At 34.4% G+C, this 9,344-nt stretch overlaps 1 long non-coding RNA gene across 2 annotated transcripts; it reads right to left on the bottom strand.

Annotated features, from left to right (window-relative positions):
* Window positions 1-5,550: 5,550 nt before the first annotated feature.
* Window positions 5,551-8,707, bottom strand: LOC122137663. 2 transcript variants are annotated; one of them, XR_006155009.1, is made up of 3 exons: window positions 7,654-8,707; window positions 7,240-7,557; window positions 5,551-5,719 (listed from the first exon to the last, which is right to left on the bottom strand). It is a non-coding gene; the product is annotated as an uncharacterized LOC122137663 (long non-coding RNA). The 2 variants fall into 2 exon arrangements; XR_006155008.1 differs by lacking the exon at window positions 5,551-5,719 and having other exon boundaries at window positions 7,099-7,304; window positions 7,511-7,557.
* Window positions 8,708-9,344: the final 637 nt, after the last annotated feature.

Raw genomic sequence — 9,344 nt, 5'->3', positions numbered from 1 at the left:
TCAAATAGAACAACTATATTTTAAAGTTGTAATAATATTATATATTATATATATATATCTATATATATATATATATATATATATATATATATATATATTATTATTATATACTGTATATATATACAGTCAAGGCCAACAATATTGCCCCCTTGGTAAATATGATCAAAAAAGGCTGTGAAAATTCATCTGAATTGTAATCCTTTTGTGTCTTTTTATTTTAAAAAAAAACACAAATGTGTCCTTTCATCTTGGATACTAATAATTTAAAATGGGGGAAATATCATTATGAAATAATGTTTTTCTCTAATACACATTGGCCACAATTAATGGCCCCTTTTAATTCAGTACTTTTTGAAACCTCAACCATTTGCCAGTTTAACAGGTCTAAATTTTCTCCTATAATCCCTGATGAGGTTAGAGAGACACATGACAAAAGATCAGAGGCCATTTCCTCATCCAGAATCACCCCAGACCCTTTAGATTTCCCAGCATCCATGGTTGGTGCTTCTCCTCTTCAGTTCACTCCTCTCATTTTCCGTAGGGTTCAGTTCAAAGGACTGGAATGGCTATAGCAATCAGAAGCTTGGTTTTGAGCTCAGTGACCCCTTTCTGTGTTGTTTTTTTGAGGTTTGTGTTTAGGATTATTGTACGGTGTAGAAGATTCAAAAACATGGCCCATTTAAAGATTTCTAACAGAGTCAGTCACTACTACCTGATTTTTATCTCTTTTGGTATTTGATACTCATCAAATATTGCCATGTTTTTCTTATATCTAAAAGTCAAAATGTTGAGATAAATTTGACTTTAATACTGTCAGAGCATTATAGTTCATTTACACAAACAAAACAAAAAGTTTACTAAAATTATTAATTTTTTTTTTTTTTTCTTTTTTTTCTTTCTTTTCTTTTTATTTTTATATTAATTACTTTTACAACCCAACTGCTGCACTGTATAACATTAAAAAAAAAAAAAAAATCCATCGATATTGCCAATAGAGAGATCTAGATGTGCAATCATATTATAATGCATGCATATTTATAAACACATTATGATTAGCTGTTAATTCATGTTTATAGCACTGTTTCATGTCAACTTTGCATCAATAAATTAGCAAATTGAAGCTCACTGTAAATGCTATTATAATTTATAAAGGACTTAGAAACAAAACATAAATTACTAACATTAAACATTACAAACTAAAAACAAAAAGTAATACAATACTACAACATAATAATACAGTAACGGGGAATTTAATATTTCCATTACAAATAAAAGTGCTTTATCATTAATAAGCACAACAAAAGCTCATCATAAATACTCAACAGTTCAATAGAAATGATGGAGTAGCTTCTCACTGATGTTTTTGGGATGCTTTCAGACTGCTGTGTTTTGATCTTACAACCAGTTACTGTCTTTCTCCATCTGTAAGAAAACTATGAATTAGTACAAGATAAGAGACAGTAATTAACAGCGTCACGGTTATAGGCCTCCCTGTGATTGCAAACAGAACCGAGCCCATGTTAACGGATCAGAGCGTTCACACTGCACGCGGTAAAAAGGCTAGAAATAAAAGCGTGCAAAAATATTAATATCTAGCACATGAGCCATAGAGAGGGTTGTGAGTGCACAGGACGCAGTTTTGAGAGGAGACACGTTTTAAAGTGCGTGCGCGCATTCTCTCCGGGCGAGAGCAGTGCGTGTATCTGAGCAAGCACGTCTGGTTTCGTGACAGAGCAAAAGAAATCTGCATGCGAGCGGAGAGATTCGCGCTCGTGCATTATTTTAATGTGCTTTCGCGTTTACATTAATGCGCTCGTCGCTGCTGCGCTTCTGCACCGCATACACTACTATATACGCACTTCAAACGGAGTACGTGTGAACCTGTATAATGTATAACAAATCTATTTCAACAACTTGAGGCAACCGCTACAATTAATGAGCTCTATAAACAATGTATGGCAAAAAAAGAAAAAAGTCCTGGACACAGGATCTATTTTTTATATTTTATTTTTTTTGACATTTTGTTACACCTTTTCTATAGTGATTATTTTTGACTTATGTCTGTTCTAGAGACGTTTACAACTTTTTTGATAAGCTCTAATTGGTTTTCTTTTGGAAATATGTGACAAATTCATCCTGAATGCATTTTTGACTGTAAAGCATATCTGTGTGTGTCAAAATTGTAATTAAAATCGAAAATCGCAAAATTGATCAAAGAAATCGCGATAAGTTTTTTTTTTTTTTTTTTTTTTTTTTTTTGTCCATATCGCACAGCCCTAGTTTCGTTCAATAAATACAGTTAACAATATAGCTTCTGAATACTAAGTTATAACCCAACAATAGCGGGTCAGTGTAATTTTTTTTTGCAGTTTGGACGCGCAAATCAGTATGTGTTTCGTTGTGTGGGCCGCGAGTTTGAAAAAAGGTTGGGAAACCACTGCCTCTCTATACTTCTGGAGGTGGAGATATCCGGATAAAAACGGCTACAGCTGTCTGATCAACAATCCCATCAGCAACCAGACCACACATCAGTGGCGGTTTCTCCAGGGTAGGGTGATTGGGGCGACGCACCACCAAAGGAAAGGAGGGATTTTTTTTATTTTACATTCAACCACAGTTTTAACGCTAGCTTTCATTATTCTACTCTACAATGGACACAGACAAAAGTTCATTATGAGCAATGAAATGCATGCTTTTACTGATAAATACGACTAAAAGCATAAAAGTACAAACCATATATATTTAAACACTTTACTTAGGCTAAATATAAATAATTTAGCCAAAAAAGGAACTCTGTATTACAACCTTCACCTTGCCTTCCAAGCTTCTTCAAAAACAACAATAACAACACACAAACATAAACACAAGCTTCTAAAACAAGGCACACCAACAATACACAAACATAACTGTAGAAATACTTGGTAACACTTTACAATAAGGTAATGTCAATATTCTCGGCTTTAATCTTGTATTTATTAGGAAGCAGTTTGTTCACGACTCCCATCACATCCCATTGTTTTTACTCCATGTTTCTGTTGTCCTATTCCTGTCCATGTCTGTTAATCATATCCTTCCTCTCCCATTTCATATTTCCTTCAAATATCAAACACATGTTCTGTGGCTCCAGTGTCCACACAATCCATTCTGATGTTTCCCTGTTAAGTGTTTATTGTTTCAAAATATTGTTGTTGTTTGTATTGAACATTATAATTCTTTATACTTTTCCAAACCTTGATTGGCTATTTTCTGCTTTCACTTCCTATAATGCATGAATGTGCTGGAATCCAAATAGATACAACCTTATTGCCTTGTTTTATGTTCTTGAACAGATAACTGTTACTTTCATAAAATAGCTCCTGATGATTCTTGGCCATATCTAACTTGAGACTATCCACAAAACAGAAAACACAAAACAAGAATCTCCCTGAGTGATGCATCTAATTCTAGCCACTTGAGTCAAAGTGAAACTTCTAATGAACTCATGAGATGAGGTTTAAACTGTTGGTAGGTGAGGGGGCAGCTTATTATATTCAAGCATGTGGTTTATTCTTTTTTGTGTGTGTGTCTGCTTATGTGTGCGTGTGCGTGTGTGTGTGTGCGTGTGTGTGATCTGCTGATGGCACCAAGAGAAAACACACCTTAGTAAACTTCCTAAAACCGTTTACATTTTCAAGAGCAAATATTTATTAAACAATAAAATATCTGAAATTCATTGTTGCATATAATATAGAACAGAATATTTATAACCAATGCAAGCAGAAGTGTGTGCATTTGTAGTGAGTGGGTGGTGCTCAAATATTATTGGTGGATGAATCATGCAACACTCTGGCAGTTCATGCAACACTGTCCCGTGGGTTCACAATCTGACACATGCATGTTCACACACTGTTCACAAGTGCTGTTATCTGAAAATGGTTCACATGTTTATTTTGTTCTGCTTGTGTCGTCTGGTTGGTTAAGTTATAATCATATTCATTTTATGACATCACGTCCCTGCTTTAGTTGAATTTAATAGATTGTATTTACCGAGATTCAGAGTCAAATTTAATCAGCCAAAGAATTTCCAAAATAACATTTCATAATAATTTCCAAAAACAACATATTGTGAAACATAGGGCTGGTACAATAACAGCGAATCTGTTTTATATTTCAAATAATTAATGACTTTACCACTTTATAATCAATGACACTGAAATGATGACTGACTGATCTGAAGAGGGACTGATGACGGATGCTGCACGTGTTTCTGTAAATTTGTTGTGTATATATCTGTGCATGTTTCACAGTACATGAGTAAGCAGAGTGTATGTTTAGAAATCTGGGGGCTTTAAAGACTGAACTGAACTGCAGTTTTGTGCTGCAAGGAATATTTAAGTAAAACATCAAGTCTGTGTCTCTGTTCTTCAGGTGTGTTTGCTGATTTAGATGCAGTGGAGTCAGTGTCAGTGTTGGAGAGAGATTCAGTCACTCTACACTCTGGTGTCACTGAAATGATGGATGAACATGTGATTCTTTGGAGGTTTGGATCTGAAAACACTTTAATAGCTGAAATTAATGTAATGGCCAGCAGCATCACTGTATATGATGATGTTCTTGATGAGAGATTCAGAGACAGACTGAAGGTGGATCATCAAACTGGATCTCTGAATCATCACAAAACACCAGAACGGAACACACTGGACTCTATCAAACTACAGAGCAACAGTGTGAGAAAGAACTGTTTTTTTTTTTTTCAGCTTTAAAGTCTTTTTTTGTTTCACCCTTTTTATTTACATGTAAATTAAAGGTAATTTATTTTACATTTATTTTGATAACGAAGTAATAAAATAAATAACTAAATCAATTCAATTAAGCATCAGTTTCTTCTTTGTTACTTGTCCATGTGTAATAATATTTTATAAAATGTGGAGAGAGAAGTGAAGATCGCTGTCATAAGAAACTCACACACTGACTGACGCTGCAAATAAACACTTCCTGAACTAGTCAAGTTTGTCTCATGTCTTTTCAGCTTGTCTGCCTGTTCCTGTCATTAACAGATACTGTTCATACTGTTCTTCTTCATCATCATCATCATCATCATCATCACAGCAGAATTGTTCATTGTTGTGTTCAGTGGTGAAATGTGGGTCATGTGACTCTCTCCTGGTACAAAGGAAACAGTTTATTGTCCAGCATCAGTGTGTCTGATCTCAGCATCAGTCTCTCTCTACCTCTGGAGGTGGAATATCAGGATAAAAACAGCTACAGCTGTGTGCTCAACAATCCCATCAGCAACCAGACCACACATCTGGACATCAGTCAACTCTGTGTGTTTATTGTTTACATTAATGTTTCTCTTAGAGCATCTTTTATTCACCAAATTAATTAGTTGATCTTACTGAAACTGATAACTCAAGATGCCAGAAACGATGAATTAAATGATGAATGATCTTGAATGAAGTCACTCGTGTATTTCTAAACAGGCTGTATTCTGCAGATAACTTTCTCATTTTTACACTTAAGTAAAAAGTTCAGTTTTTGAGTTCATCTACAGAGACTACAGTCAGCTCATTGAAAAACATTGACTTTATTAAATAATTAATTTTCATTGACAATTTCATTTACAGAAGTCCACATCAGTTGTTGTGAACAGTTGAAGCTGTGATGCGATTGGTGGTCACTGCTCTGATGGGCGTGGCTGCTGCAGCTGCTGCTGTTCTTCTGGTCAATGACGTCAGATCTACAAGAGGTTAAAAGAAGAAAACAGAACAGATATCAAATATTCTGAAATATATTGTAGTTTTAATTGTAAAGATGAAAATATGTGTGGTTTAATTGTTTAGTGATGTTAAAATGAAGCTTTGCTTACCAATGCTTTCCTCTGAACTCCTCTGGAAAAGGTTTATTAACCGAATCTGGTGTATTGGGGCCATCTGGTGTCCCAAAACGATCAATATTCTTTAATGTTTCATTTTATTCTTTTTACAATTCCTAATTAGACTGTTAATATGAATAAACTTCTTAATATGTTCATGTTGTAGTTTTTCTTTTTTTTTTATACTTGTATGCAGCTACCATGAAAATACAAATCTAGTATTTGTCAGCTGAACTGAAACCTGAATATTTACCTAACAAGCGCATATACATCAACGAATCATACACAGGCCTATAATTATAATCAGAATTCAGAATCAGATCTGAATGGTGGCCGAATATAAACACATTTGCAGCATTATACCAGTTTATTAAAAAAGTTTTTTATTATGCAATATAAATGCATATAAATGTAATATAAGTGCAATATAAGTTTCAGTGCAACAGTTAGCCTTGGTTCTGGAAGAATTATTGCTATTTTTTCCATAAGGATTTCACCAAAATAGTAACACCTCAAATATCAATCACATACACAAAAACATATCCTGAGTCCTAAAATATTAATAAAGATATTATTTATTACACAAAAACATATCCTGAGTCCCAATAAAGTTGAAATGTTCTTGAAGGAAAATTCCTTTGGCAAATAATTACAGGCATTTAAATGAAAAAATTTACAAATGAAAAAGACATTATGAAAGCAAGCATCACACAGTTAATAATATATATGTTTCTAGTAACAGCTGTTTTTTCCCCATGACAGGTAACACTGAGCTCTTAATCAGAGTGCAAAGCACTTCAATATTTCAGCTCAAAACACAATCTCATTTTCTATGTAATTATATTTGCTTCAAAAAATGAACGAAACTTTAAAAAACTGAACGTAACTTTTTTCAGAAACTATCAAAAATATGCCATTACAAAAGGAAAAATCACAATGAAAATGAAAAAAAAATGAAACATGAATCACCGCGAGAGCTTTCCAATATGCGCGCCACTGAGTGACGTCTGTATTTCCCGGTCAGAGAGCACCTGTCCATCAAAAGCTCACTATCCAATCAGAGTAGATCACTGTTAAGCCCGCCCCCCACGAGAGGTTTGTGTCAAAACACCAAAAGAAAAACTGCGAAGCGTAAGCAAAATCTGTTGGCAATGCATTCAGAATCCACGATTAGCGAAAACGAATCTTTGAAAAACATTAACAAAAAATGAAGCATATTTGAAGAGCCTGTTAAATTTGTGCGACTGAGTTCGTGTTTTTTCATTTTCATTGTGTTTTTCTTCTTTTGTAATGGCATATTTTCAGATAGTTTCTGAAAAAGTTACATAAAATTTTATAAAGTTTTCAATTTTTTTTAAGCAAGTATAATTCCATAATTTTCCTACTATGTATTTTTTTAGCGTAAGCTGTTGCGTTTTTCTCAGATCATGTGCCTTTCTTCATTCTGCTTCTGTAAGAAAAGAAAGATTCACAGAAGGTGAAGAAAGAGAAATGAACAGTGTTATTTACAGCCACAGAAACTCTGAAAATCAGCACATCTGTCATCAGTCAGTGAATTAAACTGTTTTAAACGTGTTTCTTATTGAGATGATTTTGTCAGTGCAGGTGAAATCAAACACAGATCTAAAGACACACTACAGTAGTGCAGTATCTTACCTCATCCTTAGACACTAGTTCTAGCACTTGTTTGTTTTTCTTCATGTCTGTTTTGGGAATAATCATTATACACAATTAAACACCAATTTTTGCAAAAGGAAAAAAAAATGCCTCTCACTACAGTATCTGTAGAAGATGCTTACCATTTCTGGATCTCCTGCGGTGAAAGTAAATCACACCACAAGAGCTACAGCAGCTACAGCAACACCAACAACTCCTGCTACAGCAGCTGGAGACAGACCTGAACCAGGAACAGCTGGAGACAGACCTGAACCTGGAACAGATAAAGACAGACCATCATTAGTGTGAGGAAATCTGACAGTGTGTTTATGCTATTTTCACTGTATATATATTCTCTGGACACCTTTACAGGGCCAGTGTGTAGATGTCAAAAACTTATTTATCTATTAACATACAGAGATTATTTCATATTATTGATGGTTTAAAAACAAAGAGCTCTCAGATTACAAAGATCAAACCAGTTCATAACATCTAGTTCATTTAAAACATGATGAGATGAAACCAGCTTCCAGAAGACGTCAGATGTGCCTCTAAGTAGCTACTCATAGATCCAAATCAGAACAATATGATTTTATAATAACACCGTAATATGCTTTGTGTGATTTGTAATAATTTGACCAAAAAAAAAAAAAAAAAAGGGGATGACACACACACACTTGTGTCAATCTTTTGGTCCTGTGGTACATCTTGGAGTTTTTTCCTCATTTTTGTCAGCTTTTAAGAACACACAAATTGATATTGAAAGGAATAAGTTATTATAGCAGTTCTGTTCATTTCAGCTGCAGTTTCACACTAATAATATCAGCTGTTCAACCAGTCAGAGTGATGAGTTATAATTAAGACTGTTAAGGATTCAGAAAAAGGGTCCAAACTGTAACAAATCATTAACATACAGGAAAAGACAATAAAGAGGTCTGGAGATCACGGTTCAATTATTACAGGGAAAATGACATTAAAATGACTCACCACTGACAGTCAGAGAGAAATGATTTACTGATCTTGCTAACGAAGATGCTACTTTTGTGGATGATTTTTGTGCTGTTACACTTGGAGGTTCTGTTCAAGTTTTGTCTTTTTCCTGAACCCTCACTTCTGATGATCTCTGCTTCATAACGTCCAGTGTGTTCAGTTGTGATGTTTGTGATGATCAGAAATCCAGTCTCACAGTCCACCTTCAGTCTGGCAACTAGTAGTGGGATCATTGATCAGAGCGAACAGCTTGTGCTGGCATTTCCATTGATCACAGCTATGAGAGTGCCATTAAAGTACCAGCGCACTGTGTCATGTTTGTTTTTTGATATCATCAGTGTTTAGAGTGACACAAAATGCATCTTTACGCTTTAGTGCTTATATTACAAGTGTGTGTGTGTGTGTGTGTGTGTGTGTGTGTGTTACAAGTGTGTGTGTGTGTGTGTGTGTGTGTGTGTGTGTGTGTGTGTGTGTGTGTGAATCTGTATGTTGCACATATTTGGGGACCAATGTATAAATATCTATTAAACTGCAGGGTAGAGTTGTACCGACAGACGACAGTATTGTGTATCGCTGATAGTCAGAGATATCTGCTGTGATTATTATCAGGCCAGTATAATTATCTAATTAATATTTCACTAATTTATAATCTGAGTGTTTTTGTGCATAAACCTGCATAAGACTGAAGTCAGTGATGTTTTTTGATAATGTACATGTTTTTTGCTCGTTTTCTGTAGCTGCTGTTTGAATGACTTTTTGAAGTATATGTAAGCATTATAATTAATAACTTACAATGTTTTAATTAAACTGTTGTTAAATACAAATTCAGTGATATTAAAAATGT

Source organism: Cyprinus carpio, chromosome B6 (assembly GCF_018340385.1).
Source record: "Cyprinus carpio isolate SPL01 chromosome B6, ASM1834038v1, whole genome shotgun sequence".
NCBI classification, from domain to species: Eukaryota; Metazoa; Chordata; class Actinopteri; order Cypriniformes; family Cyprinidae; genus Cyprinus; species Cyprinus carpio.
This window is presented reverse-complemented; position numbering and strand designations above follow the sequence as displayed.